We start from the raw sequence: 20,687 nt of genomic DNA, 5'->3' as shown, positions 1-20,687 counted from the left end.
GCTGGTACTGCAGCCCATTATGCAGCTCATGTGATACTGAAAGCTCCTGGCTTTGGGGATTTATAAAATGTAAAGGGGTACATTTTTAATAAATTAAATAAGCCTACAATCATGCACACAATTCCCTGAGAATAAGCTCCACTCCCCGCTTTCATGCCTGCTTCCTCCGAGCCTCATCCTGCTTTCTGTATGATATGTTCTGCATATAAACTAAACGAACAGGGTGATAAAACGCAGCCATCCCTGACTGCCTTGCCAATAGCAAACCATTCTGCTTTTCCATATTCTGTCCTGGCAATGCCCTTGTGCATTAGGTTAATAAAATGTTGTAACTTGGCTATTTCTTCCCTGTCATTGGACTCCTATTCACAGGTAGGAAGGTCCTCAGATCAGAGGTGCAGTACCTACTTTGTATCCACATTCATTCCCTTGGCATCTCCATATAAGGCTGGAACAATTATCTGAAACCCTGGAGAGCCTCCCTAATCGCTGTTGACAATGCTGTGCTAGATGGACTTAAACAAAGCCAACAGATCCTGTGTGATTAAACTATAATTCTATGTAGGCATAACTTGGAGAAAGTAACAGTGATTTGATTCTGAATAAATACACACAGGGATTGAGCTAAGGAAACCAATTCTCTATTTATCTCAATGGGATTCAAGTCAGGATGAACAACAGTGTCTGGCGCGCTACACCTTCTCCAAAGAACCTGTGTGGAAACACTTTCCTAAAATCAAAAGGGGAAAAACAGCAAAGAAAAGAGTTTAAAAATGAGGTCAATTCCAATAAACTCGTTCCATTTTTAAAGATAAGTATTTAAGGAGTCATCATTGGAATAATTTTCCTCTTGATGCTCTTTTCTATTTTGTAAAAGCTTAAAGGGGGTTTGTAAGCTTTGTAAAAGCTTATGGTCATCATCATGTCCTGATATGTCTTCTCCTGATGTACTCCAGTTATTTTTGTGTGTGTTCAAATTACCCTTAAAGAGCTGATTTTGACAACATTCCAACTTGGCATTTTTCATTCAAGTAAGACTATCAAAAATATTAGCTGAAAACTGTTATCGCTATTTCATGCATTTTATTTTCACATACCTGTTGTCAAACAAGTATTTTTTCCCTTCTTTCTAGACAATGAAATATAGTTCTGTGTCAATTGGGTATGGAAGCATTTTAATAAGTTAGAATGTCAAAGATTTCTTTTTTTTAAAAGGAATAGATTAATCCTTTGTGGAACATTTCTATCTTTTGATGTGCAGTTTAGCTGTGTCTGCTAAGATACAGTATGATGGCATTTGAATTTTATGCATTTGCTGAAATACTAGAGTGATAGGCAGCTTTTATTTCCACTTCTATAGCATGCTGCAATGTTCAACCTGATGCATTTTGTTTGGCCTTCAAATCATATAGCAAGGCATGAAATGATAGGTATATACCTTAAAAATGACCATACTATTATTTTAATTACTCATTATTACATACTCTGACAACAGAATTTATATTGTAATACAAATAATGTTTATTAGAGTGTGCAATGATGAGTCTTTTGCATAGTTCAAAGATATCGAGAGATAATAATAAAACTCCAGCTCAATGTGCTTAAATACCTTATATATCCAATTATAAGTCAACTTCATATATATAGTAAGTCAAGAGCAGGTTTTGGAACCAAAAGTGTGGATTTTGGTATGATCAGAGGATAAGACAAGAGGATTCTACACAGAGGGGAAAGCACTAATGCCACTGATATTTTCTAGCCTAGGCATTCAAATGAGTCTTTTGCCACTCAGAGTAGCGAGTGTTTCTTTTTGTTCATAAAACGTAAGGTACAGTATAAACTCTTGCCAAAAGTAAAAGAAAAAATCAGCACCTTCTCTGAGTAGAGGGGTAGAAGCACTGACCCCATTATTCTTCTGGCATTCCTTTAAAGTATGAAGAGCTGCCACTGCCACTGCCAATTTCCTATTCAGGCATTCAGAAAGGTCAGATGTGGCATCTTGGTGAAGAGAGGGGGTTTGATGCTTCTTTTGATTTTATCAGGATGAGCTATGCTCTCACCTTCTGCCACTCTATTCTGAGAAGGGGTCGGTTCGTTTCCTAAGAAGAGTAAAGGTACAGTATCCACGTGGATAATTGGACCCAAAGTTCTTGGATTTATTTTTGCACTGAAATCTCTAGACTTATCATCAGTGTATTGTGTAATGCTTATCTATTTACTTGACAACCTTTCATGCACTACATCTGATATAGATTTATTTATTTACAACATTTATATCCCGCCCTTCTCACCCTGAAAGGGACTCAGGGCAGCTTACATAACTGGCATCATTCCATGCCCAAACAACAACAATTAAAAGCAATTAAGCAACGATTTAAAACAACATTAAAACAACATATGTAAACATTAGATGACTACTGTGCATAGATCCGAAGCCAGATAGTCAAATAATCATATTCATCAATTCAGGGTCAGTTCCAACTGTGTTGCACAGATAATTATGCTAGGCGAAATGCTAACTCACAAAGCCAAGTTTTCACTTGTTCGCAAAATGACAGGAGGGAAGGGGCCAAAGAAATCCCACTAGGGAGGGACTTCCACAGCAGAGGAGCCACCACTGAGAGGCCTTGGTTCTCGTCTCCACCAGTTGAGCCTGCGAAGGTGATGGGACTGAGAGCAAGGCCTCCCCAGAAGGTCTTAACCTCCATGATGGTTTATAGAGAGAGATGCGTCCGGACAATTTAATGCCTTCAGCATCCTACATTCCACTGTATGTAAACATGATCCCACTGAATATTATTCTGTGGAGCATGCAACAGTAGCAAAACTCTTTTCATACTAAATTATGGGTGTATTGCAGGAGGTAAAACAGCATTGAGATGTCATGACCAACAGTTTATTGGCCATTTCTTTATGCAGAAGGTACCTGTACAAAACCAAAACTAAGAGATCAGTTGCCTTGCGGTACACAAATTTATCTATTTTCTAGGACGACAACTATGTTCGCTTACTGCAGCAGCATACCCAACAGGAAGAATATTCAGATACCTTCAAAATTAACATAGAAATAACTTCAGGTGTATTAAGTGTCACACCAAAATGAACATATACAGGAAGTGGGGGGAGGGATGCTTTCAAGAACAATACCAGTAAAAGCCTCTCTTCATTAAAAAAAACTTTTGTGAATTAAACAACTTTGGATTTTTAAAGTGTTTGTCTAGTGTTCTATGGCACATAGGTCTATTGTTTGCAAGAGATACAAGCATGATGTAAAATAAAGAACAAGAAAAATGCTTAAATACAAACTCAAGTCAGTGGAAATTTCAACTAATTTAGTTGTACTGAGTTATACAAATGATTACCTAAGGATTCATCATTTTGAATTCCTTCTCTGTTTAGGGTAGTGGTTCTCAACCTGGGGTCCCCAGATGTTATTGGCCTTCAGCTCCCAGAAATCCCAGGCAGTTTACCAGTTGTCAGGATTTCTGGGAGTTGAAGGCTAAAAACATCTGGGGACCCAGGTTGAGAACATCTGGTTTAGGGAGTCATATAGGCAGAAAGAGACTTATTTTTTACCATGCTCAATATAACCACAATGTAGCAGATCTGCACAGATAGAGGATGGCACCGGTAAGAAACTACTGTCCATGGCTGATGACCAAGGTCCCCTTCATATGGTGCAATTGAAATGTTTTGATACCACTTCAGAACCCTGGGATCTCGGTCTTGTTTGTTTTTGTGAAGCACTAGAAGTTCTGGTAAATAAATCTAAAACTAGATTCACCAAACTAGAATCCCAATATTCCACTGGATGGAATCATGAAAGTTAAAGGAATATTAAACAGTATAATGTGAAAGAGACACAAGCGAAGGAAACAAATTAATCTTATTTAATCAGGACTACAGAAGTGATGACCAACTAACTACCTTTTTGGATCATTATGCAATTGTACTGTCTATGTTCGGTCAGATTTACATCCTAGGTTATCTTCAGCTGGGGCTTCACTGCAAAATATACCTGGCAAAAGCAACAAGACACAAATATGGAAAATACAGTACTTTATTCTATCTCTGTCTTCCTTCAGTTGCCTTGGAAAACAGTGACCCACTTTGCATATTTCTACTAGTTTCCACATGGATCTTACAGCATCAGTTATTGTTCTAGCCCTCAAAGATTTGTTTCTCCCATTCCTCTTAAGAAGTCACATTATTACTCTCCATCTACTCCAACCAAAGAACACATTCCAAACAAAAACACATAAAGCATAACTGGAAACTCACTACCTCTGAGGATGCATGCCATAGATGCAGGCGAAACGTCAGGAGAGAATGCCTCTAGACCATGGCCATATAGCCCGAAAAAACCTACAACAACCCTGTGATTCTGGCCATGAAAGCCTTTGACAATACATAACTGGAAAGATTGTCTCAATGGTAACTCAGTAAACCATGAGTACCTTTTAGAAAAAGACAGAATATACTTCTCAATAAACTGTCATTGAGTCACTGCTTACAATTATTTTGCATCTGACAATCTTAACTTTAATGGAATTTTATAATGTATTATTAACTTATTCCATACAGTTTTGTGATAAATGCAAATTAGGATTTTGATGGGAAAGGGATGAAGAAAAGCAAGAGAAGAAAAACACAGAGAGAGACAAAGAGAGAGAGAGGAAGAAGCTCGACAGATGGAGTCAGAGTTCTCATATTTTGGAACCAAATCTTGTTTTTTAATCATTTAATTAAATACAATATAAATTTTGCTTACATATTTAATAACTAATAAGATTTACTTATTTGAAGTCAAGATATTATTACTATAACCAGCTAAATTCATCATAATCAAATCAATTATCTGGGTTACTTCAAATTGTTTACTATTTAAGAGGTTATTTTCATATAATAAGACCATCTAGAAAGAGATATGGCTTTTTCATATACTTCCTCTTCAATTGTCAAAACACATATATTTTTAAATATATTTGTTATTTTTAATGTGTTATTGTAATTATGAATTATGATATTTCACTGATTGTATATTTTTATGGTTGTAAACCAGGCTGAGTCCCTCAAAGAGGTGAGAAGCTCGGTATAGAAAACTTTGAAAATAATAAATAAATAAAAATATATGATTTGACCACAATTTTAATTCAAATTCAAAACTTAATGGAGCCTACATCTGAATAAATATCTATGGAATAGAATTGAAAATTTCTACTATAGAAAATGCAAATGAATACTTTTTTTGTGCTTTTACAGCTGTTCTCCCATATTTGTAGGTTACACATTCACAAATGTGGTTGTTTTGGATGGTTCAATTTGCCATCTCTTCTGCTGTTGCCCTACATAAGAGTAAAAAAATACATTCTCTCCAGACATTTTCTGGGTTCTCCAAAAGAAGGAAGGAAAGTGATGATGATGATTTTATACAAAAAGCAAGAACAGATATAAATACTAGAGGTTTGAGCAAAAGAAACTATGGCTCAATCAAGATCGGCAATAATTGGGTAATACAAGGAAGTGCTTTTCCCCATACAAGCATCCAGGAATTGATTATAGTTGCACTACTGAATTGTGCACAACAATAATACCTGGAATATGCGTTTCTCAGCACAACTTTTCAAAATGCAGGAGAGAGCCATCAGCCGTCCCATAAAGTTCTAAGGGCTTAAGAGCAGATACGGGTGCTGGGGTTGCAGAAATCAGAATCTAGACATCAAGTCTTCTCCTCCCCTGGATCCCTGAACCACCCCAGCATCAGAAGGAACACTATCAGAAATGGTTATATTAGATATAAAAATTAATGAGATTTTTAAGAACTTAATATGTTTGTAATTATGTGTATTGTGTTATATATGGTCTACTTAAGTTGTTCTATAATTTATTGAGTTGTTTCTGATTTGTTCATATATTATTGTTGCCATTGAATGTTTGCCTCTGTGTATTGCCTCCCTTCAGTGAGATGGGGCAGGCTATAGATAAAGTTTCATTTCATTTCATAACGTGGATTGAAGAGAAGCAAAAGACAAAAGAATGGAAGAAACTGGTATTTCAATTCCAAGATGAAAGAGGCAAGGAATGACTTTTTATTAGTATGAGTTGAAATAGCTAAGAAAGCAAACATAGTGTACAGGTCGAGTATTGGACTACAAGTTAATGCAGTTTGACACCACTTTACCTGCTATGGATCAAAGTAATTTTACAAGGTCTATAGCATTTTCTAGCAGAATGCTGGTGCCTCATCAAACTACAAAACTAAAAGCAACTTTAATGATACACGTGCTCTCAAATTGAACCAATAGGTTTTTCTCAATTGTTATAAAAGTTATGTAAGATTTTAAGGAAGGTGAATCATAGAATCATAGAGTTGGAAGAGATTCAATAGAACATGTAAATATAACAGATCTACGTATGGGTAATTCAAAATTTAACTTCATAAACCTCCCCCCAAAAAGCAAATTAGTATAGAGAATAATGGCCAAATGAGGAATAAAACCCTTGACTCCATAGTCATATGCTCAAACCACCATACTACACTAGATCACTAAAGGAAAATAATATAATATATAAGACATAATAACTTTATTCTTGTACCCTGCCTCTATCTCCCCAAAGGAACTCAGGGCGGCTTACATATGGCACAAAGTGTCTAAATCAGAGCATAAAATAAACGGACAGCACAATATAATAAAGGAAAATATATAGCATATAAAACAACTCAGAAATGCCCTATAACCTATAGTGACAACTATCGTAAGACATGGCCAGACTGAAAACAAGACAAGGGAGTGGGATAGTGCAAATTGTAGCTAAGGAACAAAAGCATGGGATAAAAGTGCAGTGCTGTGTCATTGAGTGCAAACCATTGGGGCTAGACTTTCTCAAAGGCTTGTTTAAACATCCAAGTTTAACATCCGTTATAATTCCCCTTGATATGTTCAACATATTCCGTAATGTGTCACATTTGCTACAACCAGGGATGTATGTTCTCAAAATAGAAAATAGATACCTAAGGGATACCTATTATGGAATTAGGACTTTTCTTTTGCAAAAACTTAAAATCAGACAATATGCTCTATTTGGAGAGTGTGTAAAACTCTTGGCATGCAACTGGAAGAAAAATATTTTCTAAATGTTTCTAGAATTTTATAAAATCGATCTGGACTAAGAAACTAAGAGAAATCTATATAAGAGATGTTCTAGAAGAATTATTCAAATAAAGGTTCTCAGGGGGGGAAAGCTTAATATAAAATGCTGTACAACAGTGTGGGATACCTCAATTAATGATTGGGATATACAGAATAAAAAGCTTTGGATGTTTTGGGAAATATGGGAGTTTTAATGTCAATTCCTTACGCAGTTCTCCTGAAGTAAAGAATTTATCAGAAATTACTTTCACTTCATCCAGTTCTATCCCTCCTTGCGTCCATTCTCTTAATCCTTCTAAGAGACAAGTATAGAATTCTTGAATTACCATCCAAGATTTTCAGACAAAAATTATAATTTTTTTAAAATTAAATACTGCTAAGATGCTTTAATTAAATAGTTGAGCAACTTTGCACCTAGTAGTAATAATAATGACTATTTAAAGTAATTGATGTAGCTGAAATTGATAAGATAACAAAAACAGATGGCAGAAACTATCTGGCAAACAGATAGTTTCTGTTTGCCAGATAGTTGTCCACACTGTCATCTCTATTTTCACACTATTCTGCTTTAGATTAATCATCTTTGTTTGAAAACTTGGATATATTTCAACTTTAAAACAATATGACAAAATGAAAATAACACCATTGTTCTTAATCCTGTCTAACACATACTTCCATATGTTTCCCAAATAGTTGGAAGCTAGGCTCACTTGCCACTTTTCCAGAGGTTGCTGATCACTTTAATATAATTGGGACAGTTAATGCACTCCAGACATTAGCCCAGGCTTTGGAGGACATGTACAAAGTGCTGAATCCCAGCTTCAAGATATGTCCAGCTCCTTGAATACATTGAAGAATATGTCAAATGTGCTAAATTGTATGTTCAGTACCTTGGATAGTTGCTCGAAAGTCTAGGATAAGATCCGACATGGATTTTCCACAGTACGCACACCAGAATCACCAGTCACTACTGAACTTCTAATATGCACCTTTGAGCATCTTTTGCTCCTTCACATAAACTGAATTAGGTTGGATGCCTTCAGTCCAAGCGGTTCGACTGGATGACCTTCCACCCCCTTCCTCCAATTCCTTTATTTTATAACTTACATAACAAATTTCATAAGGAAAGCAGCTTCTTCTGAAGGTTTATCTCCAGAGCATTTTAACTAAAAATCAGATTCAACGTTCTGTACATACTGAACACCTGAAGTTAGGCTCTCATTCACAGAAAATATAACTAGAAGTAACAAAGAACTTGAATTCTCCCCCCTTTCCATTGCTGCATTTAGGTGAAAACCAGAAACCATTGCTCTATTTGTAGTCATGACAACCATAAAATATTCTATTCCAGCAATAATTCACACTGAACGTTTGCTCGTGGGTTCTGTTGTCAGGAGGAAACTCAAAATATGGTGAGTACGGCTGTTATTTTACCAATGAAAACTTAGAGCTCACAGAACTTTCAAGTGCATTGGTTCTTTCAAATCTACATACATGAAAAAAATTGACATTTCCATGAAATGGTCATGCTAAGGGCTCATGTTAGCTTAACCTACAGCGAATAAGGGTCTAATTCACTGACCTGGCTGATTTTCATTAACTCTTTCTTTCTTAAGAAAAAGAGTTGTTGTGAGAAATCCATTGTCCAATTTTATGTTATCAACTGCATTACTCAATTCTAGATTTTTAAAGATATATAATAAGTACACCGTCATTAAAAGAATGTTGTAACTATGGCACCGATGGTGATTTATCTCTTAAGAGAAACCAAAATATTAATGCCATAGGGCTGCTGTGAGTTTTCCGGGCTGTATGGCCATGCTCCAGAAACATTCTCTCCTGACATTTCACCCACATCTATCGATCTATAGATTTATATACCGCTTTTCCCATCCCGGGGGGTGGGGGTGGGGTGGGGAGACTTTTCAGGAGAGAATGCTTCTGGGGCATGAACATACAGCCTGGAAAACTCACAACAACCCAGTGATTCCAGCCATGAAAGACTTTGGCAACATATTAGTGCCATGTTTTATTATAAGCCCAGAAAAACCATCTCATGTAGACAACCTCAGTGAGGGACAAGTTATCCCGATAGGAGTTAGAGACAGGTTCTGCCGAGAAGAATAAAACTTTGTTGCACATTCAAATAAGAAGCGGCAACCCACTGTGTGCAGCTAAAGTTTCAAACTGTTGAATGAGAGAAAAACATGGTTGCACCTGTACTAATCCTGATAAATGGAAAGGAAACGGCACTTCCAGTTTAATCCAGACATGGTGCCTTACTAAACAAAGAAAATAACATGTTACTGTTTCCCTCATCAACCATAATATCTATGGAAAATGTAAAGTTTCAACCAATTGCTAAATTACAAGAGACAATAATACGGGTACGCGTATCTACAATCTGCAACCTACCACATAATGCTTTTTAAAGAACTCTTGGCAAAGGGTACACTTTAAAACAAAGTGAAAACAAAACAGAAACCTATTGGGCATTTTTAAAAATATTACACCTTTCATTGGAAACACACTTATTAACTTGATGCATTCATCTGAACATTAAAGGCTTTAGTGAGTGCTAACATCATCTGTGTTCACTGAGAATCTATTAATCTTCTTAGTCACATTACGGGAACAGTACATTTTAGAGGTCACACTTGCATAGTACACACTTGTATAGTACACACTAAGAACATATTATTGTCACCTTAGGAATGCATTTGTGTGAAAAATGCAGACACATTCAAATACTAGGTTGCAAAAAAAATCCACAAAGTGAATCTCTCCACAACAACAAAAGAACACAATCCCAAGAATATAAACAAAGCTTCCAAAATAGATGGTGGAGGAGTCAAAAGAGAAAAGTCCTGCTTCCTGCCTGAGTCTGGGAATAGTCAGGCTCAACAGAACTTGTCCTAAAAACATGCACAGAATTGCCGATGATGTGATTCTTGGGTACACCTTTTGGCATAGCACTGTTTATTTATACACGGCCAAAAGTCTTTGAGGCATGGTAACAAAAAAAAATGCAAACAATTCAGGCACTGCTGGGAAGATGTATGATCTGTTTTCTAGAGACAAGGTAGGACTGGCAGGAAGAGGAGAGAGAAAGGGGGCTGGCAATGAGTCGGAGACAGGGGTCGAGAGGCAGGAGCAGAGGTCAACATTGCTAGAAGTTACCCAACCCAGTCCAAGGCTGTTTTCGAAATAAGTCCCTTTCGCATGACTCTGAGGAAAATCAGCCAGGACTGACCGCGTTTGTGTGCCGAGAGACAGGGAGAGAGACTTGGCAGATGTTAATTCCAAGGTGGGAGATTGTCATTTTTTATTCCTTTCAAGACAGTTTTTAATTAAAGATAGCCTCTGCCTGCTGGTGATGATGGATGATTTTGCAGTGGTGTGTGCTTTATAAAAAAAAAGGGGGGGGGAGAGACATCTACAACACAGAGCCCTTGAAATACGCACACAACACGGCAAAGGCCCCTTGCTGTGTCTCCTCGGCTGAGAAGAAGTCAACCACCTCTTGAGCCTGGAAAATGCCTTTGAACCTCACGGGCAGCCAGGGGGAAGTTGAAAGTGTTGTGGAGAGAATGGTGGAGGCAGAGGATGGATGGAAGGAAGGGGAGAAGAAAAGGAAGGAAGGGAAAGAAGGAAGGTAACAAGGAAAGGGGGGGGGAGGGAAGGCTGCTTCCTGAAAGCTCCCTTCTCCTCCTACTGTCCCTGGAAGATGCCTTTGAATCCAGGGCCAGCCAAAGGTGCTGTGAAGCAAATGGTGGAGGTGAATGAAGCGGGGGGGGGGGGGGGGTAAAGGAAGGGAGGGAGAGATGGAAAGGAAATGGAATGGATGAGGGATTGGAGGGAGACTCTCCTCCCAGGTCCCTTTGCCTTCTCTCAAGCCTGGAGGATGCCTTTGAACCCAGGGCCAGTTGTTGTGGAATGAACAGTAGAGGTGAATGGAGCAGAAGAAGGAAGAAGGGAAAGGGGGGATTGAAAGGAAGAAAGGGAAAAGAAGAGGGGAAAGGAGCAAATGGGGGAGGGAGACCTTCTCCTTCTGGAAGATGCATTTGAAACCAGGGCCAGGGGAAGTTAAAGGTGTTGTGGAGTGCCATAGAGGGAATGGAGCAGAGGAAGGAAGGAAGGAAGGAAGGAAGGGAGAGAGAGAATAAAAGGAAGGAAAGGAATAAGGGCAGGAGAGAGGCTGTTTACTGACAGATCCCTTCTCCTCCTGGAAGCCTGGAAGATGCCTTTGAAACCAGGGCCGGGGGAAGCTGAAGGTGTTATGAAGTGTTTTAGAGGGAATGGAGCAGAGGGATTGAAGTAGGAAGGAAGGAAAGAAGGGCAGGAGAGAGGCTGTTTACTGACAGATCCCTTCTCCTCCTGGAAGCCTGGAAGATGCCTTTGAAACCAGGGCCGGGGGAAGTTGAAGGTGTTGTGGAGTGTTGTGGAGGGAATGGAGCAGAGGAAGGAAGGAAATGAGAGAGAGAATAAAAGGAAGGAAGGGAAGACAAGCAGGAAGGAGTCTGTTTACTGACAGGTCCCTTCTCCTGGAAGATGCCTTTGAATCAATGGCCAGGGAAGTTGAAGGTGTTGTGGAGTGTTGTAGAGGGAATGGAGCAGAGGAGGGAAGGAAAGGAGAGAGAGAGAATAAAAGGAAGGAAAGAAGGACAGAAAGGAAGTTGTTTACTGACAGGTCCCTCCTTCTCCTGGAAGATCCCTGGGCCAGAGAGAAGTTGAAGGTGTTGTGGAGTGTTGTAGAGGGAATAGAGCTGAGGAAGGAATGGAGAGAGGGAATAAAAGGAAGGAAGGGAAGAAGGACAACAGGGAGGCTATTTAGTAACAGGTCCCTTCTCCTGGAAGATGCCTTTGAACCCAGGGCCAGGGAGAAGAAGTTGAAGGTGCTGTGGTGTGAATGGAGAAGAAGGAAGGAAATGAGAGAGAGAATAAAAGGAAGGAAGGGAAGACAAGCAGGAGGAGTCTGTTTACAGATAGGTCCCTTCTCCTCCTGGAAGATGCCTGGGCCAGAGGGAAGTTGAAGGTGTTGTGGAGTGTTGTAGAGGGAATAGAGCAGAGGAAGGAAAAGAGAGAGGGGATAAAAGGAAGGAAGGGAAGAAGGACAAGAGGGAGGCTGTTTGCTGACAGATCCCTTCTCCTGGAAGATGCCTTTGAACCCAGGGCCAGGGAGAAGAAGTTGAAGGTGCTGTGGAGTGCTGTGGAGAGAATGGTGGATGTGAATGGAGGTGAAGAAAGGGAAGAGGAGAAGAAAAGAAAGGTAGGAGGCAGGTTGTTTTCTCACAGGTCCCTCTTTCTCCTCCTGAACCTGGAAGATGCCTTTGGACCCAGGGCCAGGGGGAAGTTGAAGAGGTGTTGTGGAGTGCTGGAGAGAGAATGGAGCAGAGGGAGGAGAGAGGGAAAGAAATGAAGGGAAGGAAGCAGGCAGGTCCCTTCTCCTCCTTCCCTCTCCCTTTCCCTAAGAGCCCCCCCCCCCCATTTGCTCCTCGTCTCGCCCATCACACCCCAAACACGAGAGCAGGAAGTTTTCCTCTGCAGGCGTCGTCGTCGTCGGCGGGCGCAGGCGCAGGGACCGGACTGGGCAAAACCGTGCTGCCCCCCGCGAGCCCCCTCCCTCCCTCCCTCCCTTGGCAGCCCTTCCCGCCACCTTCCCTTGCGCCCTCGGGGCTCTTACCTATGCGTAGATGGAGACGGAGAGGGGAGCGGGGAGGGGGGAGAGATCGTCAATGGGACGCGTGTCCTTGGCGGGCGAGACGCCTGCCTGCTTGCCTGCCTGCCTTCCTTCCTTCCTTCCTTCCTATCCCCGCGTCTTCCGTCTTCTTTAGGCTGGCGGAGAAGGAGGATGCCCGGGCACGGCGGGGGGAGGGGGAGGAGAGGGAGAGGGAGAAGGAGGCGGCTTCGGCATTGCAGCCGGGCTCCTTCTCTTCTCCCCTTCCTTCCTTCCTTCTTTCCTGGCTGCCTCTGCTGCAACCAAGGCCGGGGCTGCCTCTCCTCCTGCTGCGGCTCGTGCTGCCTCTTATGAGCGCGAGCGCGGCTGTTGCAGCAGAGGCGACGGAGGCTGCAGCTGGCGGCGGCGCGGCGTCGTCGAGACCATGCTCCCTTCCTCTGTTCCGCCTGCGCTGCCCAGGCTGGGCGCTTTAGCTGGCGGGGCGGGCGCGCGAGGGGCGGGCGGAGCCAATCAGGGCGGCGGGGGGCGGGGACAGGCCGGACAGCCGTCGCGGGCGGGCGGGCGCGCGCTCGCTCGCTCCCGACGCCGCCTTGTCTTCTTCTCCTCTCTCTCTCTGTCTCTTCTCCAACCCCTCCTTCTTCCCCTTTGCTCAACCCAACCCCGGCTCCCCCACCGGGAGGGGCTTCCAGCGGGCAATTTGCACAGCAGAGCGAGCAGGCGCCGCGGGAGGGCGGCCCGGATGCCTCCTTGCCTGCCTGCCTCGCGCTCCTATTTCTCCTCCTCCTGCTGCTGCTGCCAGATAGCGCGCGCCCTTCTTCCTCTCCTCCTCCTCCTCTTCCTCTTCTCCTCCAGCAACACTTCGGGGGGGAAAAGTTGACGCCGCCGAAACCGAGCCGATTCCCCACCTGATCCGCCGCGCCTCTCCTTCTCTCTCCTCCCTCCCTCCTTTTCTCTCTCTCTCTCCTTTTCTGACTCAGCCGGGCTTTATATAGCTGCGCCGGACTGTGCGTCCCTTGGACCTGATAATCCCACCGAGCTCAGCAGGCAGCCTCACCGGACCTCCTTCCTCCTCCTCCTCTTCCTCCGTCCTGATCCCAAACAGATCACACCTCGCCTACTGGGAGGCTCCTTCCCCCTTTAGGAGGCGCTCCGGAGGAGGAAGCCATCCCGACGGCCCTTCGGAAAAGGAAAGGGGGCAACCCGGCTTCTAGGCGGTCTCCAGCATGAGAGAAAAGGGGGGGGGGGTCAGGAATAAACTCTTCTTGTAGCATGGAACTCTAGCTCGCATCCACCATAACTTCTGAGGTGCAAAGAGATCTCTCCTAGTGGACCTCCTGCCTCTGAATCCCACTGAAGACAGGGGCTGTTATTATTGTTATTCTTGTTTCCCCTCCATGTAATACTGCTAAGCATCTCCCATAACTTCTGAGATGCAAATAGACCTCCCCTAGTAGACCACCTGCCTCCGAATCCCACTGAAGGCAGGAGTTGTTGTTGTTGTTGTTGTTGTTGTTGTTGTTGTTGTTATTTCCTTTGTGTTTCATACAGCCAAGCATCCCCCATAACTTCTGAGATGCAGATAAATATTTCGTAGTAGACCACTTGCCTCAGAATCCCACTGAAGACAGGGACTGTTATTGTTGTTGTTGTTATTACTATTATTATTTCCTCTGTGTTTCATACTTCCAGGCATCCCCCGTAACTTCTGCGATGCAGATAAATATCTCCTAGAAGACCACTTGCATCTGAAACCCATTGAAGACAGGGATTATTATCATTTCCTCTGCATTTCATACTGCCAAGCTTCTCCCATAACTTCTGAGATGCAAAGAGATCTCTCCACGTGGACCATCCACCTCTCAATCCCACTGAAGACAATGGTTGTTTTTATTGTTATTGTTATTCTTGTTTCTTCTCCATGTAATACTGCCAAGCATCTCTCATAACTTCTGAGATGCAAATAGACCTAGTAGACCACCTGCCTCCGAATCCCACTGAAGGCAGGGGTTGTTGTTGTTATTATTATTATTATTTCCTTTGTTGTTGTTGTGGTTGTTGTTGTTGTTGTTATTATTATTATTATTATTTCCTTTGTGTTTTATACAGCTAGGCATCCCCGATAACTTCTGAGATGCAGATAAATATCTCCTAGAAGACCACTTGCATCTGAATCCCACTGAAGACAGGGAGTATTATTATTTCCTCTGCATTTCATACTGCCAAGCTTCTCCCATAACTTCTGAAACGCAAAGAGATCTCTCCACATGGACCAACCACCTCTCAATTCCACTGAAGACAAGGGTTGTTTTTATTGCTATTGTTATTCTTGTTTCTTCTCCATGTAATACTGCCAAGCATCTCTCATAACTTCTGAGATGCAAATAGACCTCTCCTAGTAGACCATCTGCCTCCAAATCCCACTGAGGGCAGGGATTTTTGTTGTTGTTATTTCCTTTGCATTTCATACTGCCAAGCATTCCCCATAACTTCTGAGATGCAGATAAATATCTCCTAGAAGACCATTTGCATCTGAATCCCACTGAAGGCAGGGATTATTATCATTTCCTTTGCATTTCATACTGCCAAGTTTCTCCCATAACTTCTGAAACGCAAAGAGATCTCTCTGCATGGACCAACCACCTCTCAATCCCACTGAAGACAAGGGTTGTTTTTATTGCTATTGTTATTCTTGTTTCCTCTCCATGTAATACTGCCAAGCATCTCCCATACCTTCTGAGATGCAAATAGACCTCTCCTAGTAGACCACCTACCTCCGAATCCCACAGAAGGCAGGGGTTGTTGTTGTTGTTGTTATTACTATTATTATTATTTCCTTTGTGTTTCATACAGCCAAGCATCTCCCATAACTTCTGAGATGCAGATAAATATCTTCTAGAAGACCACTTGCATCTGAATCCCACGGAAGGCAGGGACTGTTATTATTATTTCCTCTGCATTTCATACTGCCAAGCTTCTCCCATAACTTCTGAGATGCAAAGAGATCTCTCCGCATGGACCACCCACCTCTCAATCCCATTGAAGATAGGGGTTGTTTTATTGTTGTTGTTCTTGTTTCCTCTGCATATAATACTGCCAAGCATCCCCCATAACTTCTGAGATGCAGGTAGACCTCTCCTAGTAGACCATCTGCCTCCGAATCCCACTGAAGGCAGGGGTTGTTGTTGTTGTTTTTTTCCTCTGCATTTTATACTGCCATGCATTCCCCATAACCTCTGAGATGCAGATAAATATCTTGTAGTAGACCACTTGCCTCTGAATCCCACTGAAGACAGGGACTGTTATTATTATTTCTTCTGCATTTCATACTGCCAAGCTTCTCCCATAACTTCTGAGATGCAAAGAGATCTCTCCGTGTGGACCACCCACCTCTCAATCCTACTGAAGATAGGCATCTCCACCACTTCTGAGATGCAAATAGACCTCTCCTAGTAGACCACTTGCCTCTGAATACCACTGAAGACAGGAGGTGTTATTGTTCTTCTTGTTAGTATTATTATTTCCTTTGTGTTTCATACAGCCAAGCATCCCCCATAACTTCTGAGGTGCAGATAACTATCTCCAAGTAGACCACTTGCCTCTGAATCCCACTGAAGACAGGGACTGTTATTATTATTTCCTCTGCATTTCATACCACCAAGCTTCTCCCTTCTGAGATGCAAAGAGATCTCTCCACGTGGACCAACCAGCTCTCAATCCCAATGAAGACAGGGGTTGTTTTTATTATTGTTGGTGTTCTTGTTTCCTCTCCATGTAATACTGCCAAGCATCTCCCATACCTTCTGAGATGCAAATAGACATCTCCTAGTAGACCACCTCCCTCTGAATCCCACTGAAGACAGGGGCTGTTTTTATTTTTGTTGTTGTTTTTGTTTATGCTGTTATTTCCTTTGCATTTCATACTTTCAAGCATCTCCCATAACTTCTGAGATGGAAATGAATATCTCCTAATGGACCATTTGCCTCTGAATTCCACTGAAGACAGGGACTGTTATTATTTCCTAGGCATTTAATATTGTCAAGTAGGCTGGTGCGTTTTGGCTGAACCTCCATCGATTTCTGCAGGCAGGATTCTGGTAAATCTCCCCAGATCCATTTTCGCACACCTCCCAAAAGTGGGCAGGTAGCCAGATAGCTGTTTTTTGGTCTGCAGCCAAAAAATGCGACCCATTGGTGGCAATGGGGGGCTCCCCAGGCTCCCCTTCCCATCACTTCTAGGACTATCAGGATGAAAATGACCACACTTGGAGAATACATTGACCACTGTTAACTCTACAAGTTTCATAACGTTTGAGTCATCCCCTGATTTTTAGGAAATTTCTTTTCTTTTTAGAGCATAGAGAGAAATATAAATAGAGAGAGTTTGTTTGCAAAGGAATGAAATTATAGGTAAGTAGATAGGTAACTGGGTAGGTAGTCATTTTCTGAGAATGGGGCTTTTCTGCTTGTTGGCACTTATTATTATTGTTATATTTTAGAAGTATGTTTTCTGAAGGAGAGGAGGGGAGATGATGGGTTCTGGCCAAGTTTCTCCACAGATTGAAGCCCAAAACTATGTTTTGTAGTTCTTACTAGTACTGTCAACAGCCAATACTCATTATTGTTATAATTTATTATTTGAAATTCAGAAAGAGCACACAGAGAGAAATATAAACAGAGAACTTGTTTGCAAAGGAATGAAATTATAGGTAGGTATGTAGATAACTGGTACTTTTCTGAGGCTTTTCTGCTTGTTTGTTGAGACTGCTATTAATTATTAATTATTATTATTATTTTAGAAGTATATTTTTTCAAGGAGGGGACGGGAGGAGAAAAAGAAACGTATAGAGTGACTCTCCAAGCAAACATGCATGTGCACACCCAATCCACCCATCTTGCATGTTCCCAACTCCCAGTCAATCCCACTAAATAAAAAGAATCAAGAAAATAAAGGAAAATCAAAAATATTCAAGAAACATCACTGCGTTCTTCTATTCCTATTGGCCCACCAGAAACCCTGTGTGAGCAGCATGCAAGAGTCTTTCTGAGCACTGCATGCTCCAAAAAAAGGGAGGAGGAGCTATGTTATCTCCTAGTGGAGCAAATGGATATCTCTTAGTGGCTCACCTGTGTCTCATTCCCATTGAAGACAAAAACTGTATTATTATTATTATTATTATTATTATTATTATTATCTTTGCATTTAATACTGTCAAATATCTCCCATAACTTCTGAGATGCAAATGGATATCTCCTAGTGAACTGCCTGTGTCTGAATCCCATTGAAGACGAAGGCTGTATTATTATTATTATTATTATTATTATTATTATTATTTGCATTTAATACTGTCAAACATCTCCCATAACTTCTGAGATGCAAATGAATATCTCCTAGTGGACTGCCTGTGTCCGAATCCCAGTGAAGACAGGGGCTGTTGTTGTTTTCTCAGCATTTAATACTGCCAAGCATCTCCCATAACTTCTGAGATGCAAACGGATATCTCCTAGTGAACCATCTTTGTCTGAATCCTAATGAAGACAAGAGCAGGTATTATTGTTGTTGTTACTTCCTCCGCATTTAATGCTATTTTGCTGTCTTCCAAGCATTCCCCATAACTTCTGAGGTGTAAATGGATATATGTAGATCACCTACATTTGAATCAGTAAAGACAGAGGGTGGTATATCATCATCATCATCATCATCATCACTATAGCTTCCTCTGCATTTACCACTATCTTGCTGTCTTCAAAGCATCTGCCATCACTTCTGAAATGGCATCTTCTGGTGGAATCTGAATCCCACTGAAGATCAATTGTTTTTATTGTGGGAATTATTAATTATATTAATATTGAGTCTGATGAGCAATCAGCAAGCTTTAAAAAATCCTAGTTAAACTACTTTAAAAACCTAGTTTAGTCTCTGAAAAAATACACAATATACAGGGAGGCTGAAACAAGGGACTTGCATGGATGCTGGCTGCTTTCTAATGTGGAGAGTTAAGTGCACTTGAATCCACTGACATTTATTGGCTTAAGGACCCTTAGCCAAGGGGGATTGTGGCCTCTATGAATCTCCCTGGTGTTTGTCTTTGCTCCCTCCCCGTTTCCTCACTCCCATTAATCATATGCAACCCACAGACTGAAACAAACATTTCCAAGTTGGCAGCACCTGTGTCTTGCCTGAGAGCCCTATTTATGGAGTTCGACAGACCTGCTCCTGAGTAAGTGATTTGTAAAGTGCAGCCCTTGATTTCAACTTTATCAAATCATACTTGGAAGGAGAAGCTGAAGGAGGGTGGGGGGAAGCAACCCTCCGTGTGTGGATGCCTGCCACAGACAGATGTGCTCCTGCTTTCTGAAAAGTCAAAGTCGTTCTAAATAAGTCATAATAGCAATCAGAGGCATGATGAGCCAAGGAAGGCAAAGAGAGAAATCAGCCGCTTGTTCAAACGGGTAATGACAGTGAAGAGGGAGGTTTGAATAAAGGACAAACACTTGAAGGGCTCAAAGGAAACAGGAACATGGCACTGGAAAGGTGCCTTTCCTTTCGTCCACACTTGCATACATATGCTTTGCCAGAGTTTACTGTTGACATTATGTGAGCCCAATACCACACACAGTCTCAAAAGGGGGAAATGGTGATCAGTTCCTGCATTTTGCCGAGTCTCTTTGACGCTGAACTTGTCAGACTCCTATGCTGCAGCACATTGTGTGAGCTTAGAAGTTCAAGTGCTTTTAAATTTGAATTATTTAACAAAGACTCACACACAGGCACGCTATGCTCTCTCCAGTCCCAAGTCACTTTTAGAGCAGGCCTTTTTAAAGAGAGGAAGAGAAAGAACAGTCCAACAAAATTCACCATGGCAGAGCATCATTTGTCCATTGTGTACCCTTGACCTAGAAATTGATGAGAACCTGCAGTGGGATTGTTGCCCTGGGCAGTCTCTTCGTAGCATTCAAATGTTCAAGGCTACAGACAAAGAGACTGTCTATACTGAGGTTGTCAAACCTTTTTGGAGCAAAAGATTCTTGTGGAGTCCCAAGAAATATGTATACATTATATTATATATTTTATTTTATACACACACACAGTAGAGTCTCACTTGTCCAACATAAATGAGCCAGCAGAACGCTGGATAAGCAAAAATGTTGGATAATAAGGAGGGATTAAGAAAAAGCTTATTAGACGTCAAATTACATTATGATCTTACAAATCAAACACCAAAACATCATGTTTTACAAGAAACTGACAGAAAAAGCAGTTCAAGACATGGTAACATTATGCAGTAATTACTGCATTTATGAACTGAGCACCAAAACACAGCTGTGGATCTGGGTGGGAGGCAGACTGCGTTGGATAATGCAGAATGTTGGATGAGCGAAGGTTGGATAAACGAGACTCGACTATATATGTATAACAACTGAGCCCTTCAGTATGCTTTGCAGAATCCCAAGGAATTATAGTTCAATAGAGCCCACGTTTTGTGTGGAAAGGGTTCCATGATCAATCTGTTGAGTTAAAAACAATCATATACAATAGTACAATTCAAAGTACATTCAATACAGCAGTATGATTCCACTTTAATTGCCATAGTTCCATCCTATGGTGTCCTGGGATTTATAGTTTAGGGAATTCCCAGCTCGAGAACTCCTCTGGTGTCTCAATCAGATTATAAATCCTAATGTTCCACAAATTGCAGCCATAACAGTTGAAATGGAATCATAGAACTACAATTTGAAATCCCTTTGCCAGAAACTTTGGCAGGTTTGTATCAATCACCAGACTATTTGGGCAGTCTGGTAGAAGGTAGTTTCCAATAAAATCATCATTTTGTTGACCTGACTAATTAAAGAGGCCATTT

At 41.4% G+C, this 20,687-nt stretch overlaps 1 protein-coding gene across 1 annotated transcript in view; it reads right to left on the bottom strand.

Annotated features, from left to right (window-relative positions):
• Nucleotides 1–13,304, bottom strand: part of KLHL29 (kelch like family member 29) — a 545,709-nt gene extending 532,405 nt beyond the window's left edge. The window contains exon 1 of the mRNA XM_060786976.2: nucleotides 12,835–13,304. The gene's annotated coding sequence lies outside the window, so the exon portion shown is untranslated. The remainder of the gene's footprint in view (nucleotides 1–12,834) is intronic.
• Nucleotides 13,305–20,687: the final 7,383 nt, after the last annotated feature.

The sequence above is a fragment of the Anolis sagrei genome, chromosome 1 (genome assembly GCF_037176765.1).
Source record: "Anolis sagrei isolate rAnoSag1 chromosome 1, rAnoSag1.mat, whole genome shotgun sequence".
Classification (NCBI taxonomy): Eukaryota; Metazoa; Chordata; class Lepidosauria; order Squamata; family Dactyloidae; genus Anolis; species Anolis sagrei.
The sequence above is the reverse complement of the archived record's forward strand: the minus strand, read 5'-3'. Positions and strand labels throughout refer to the sequence as shown.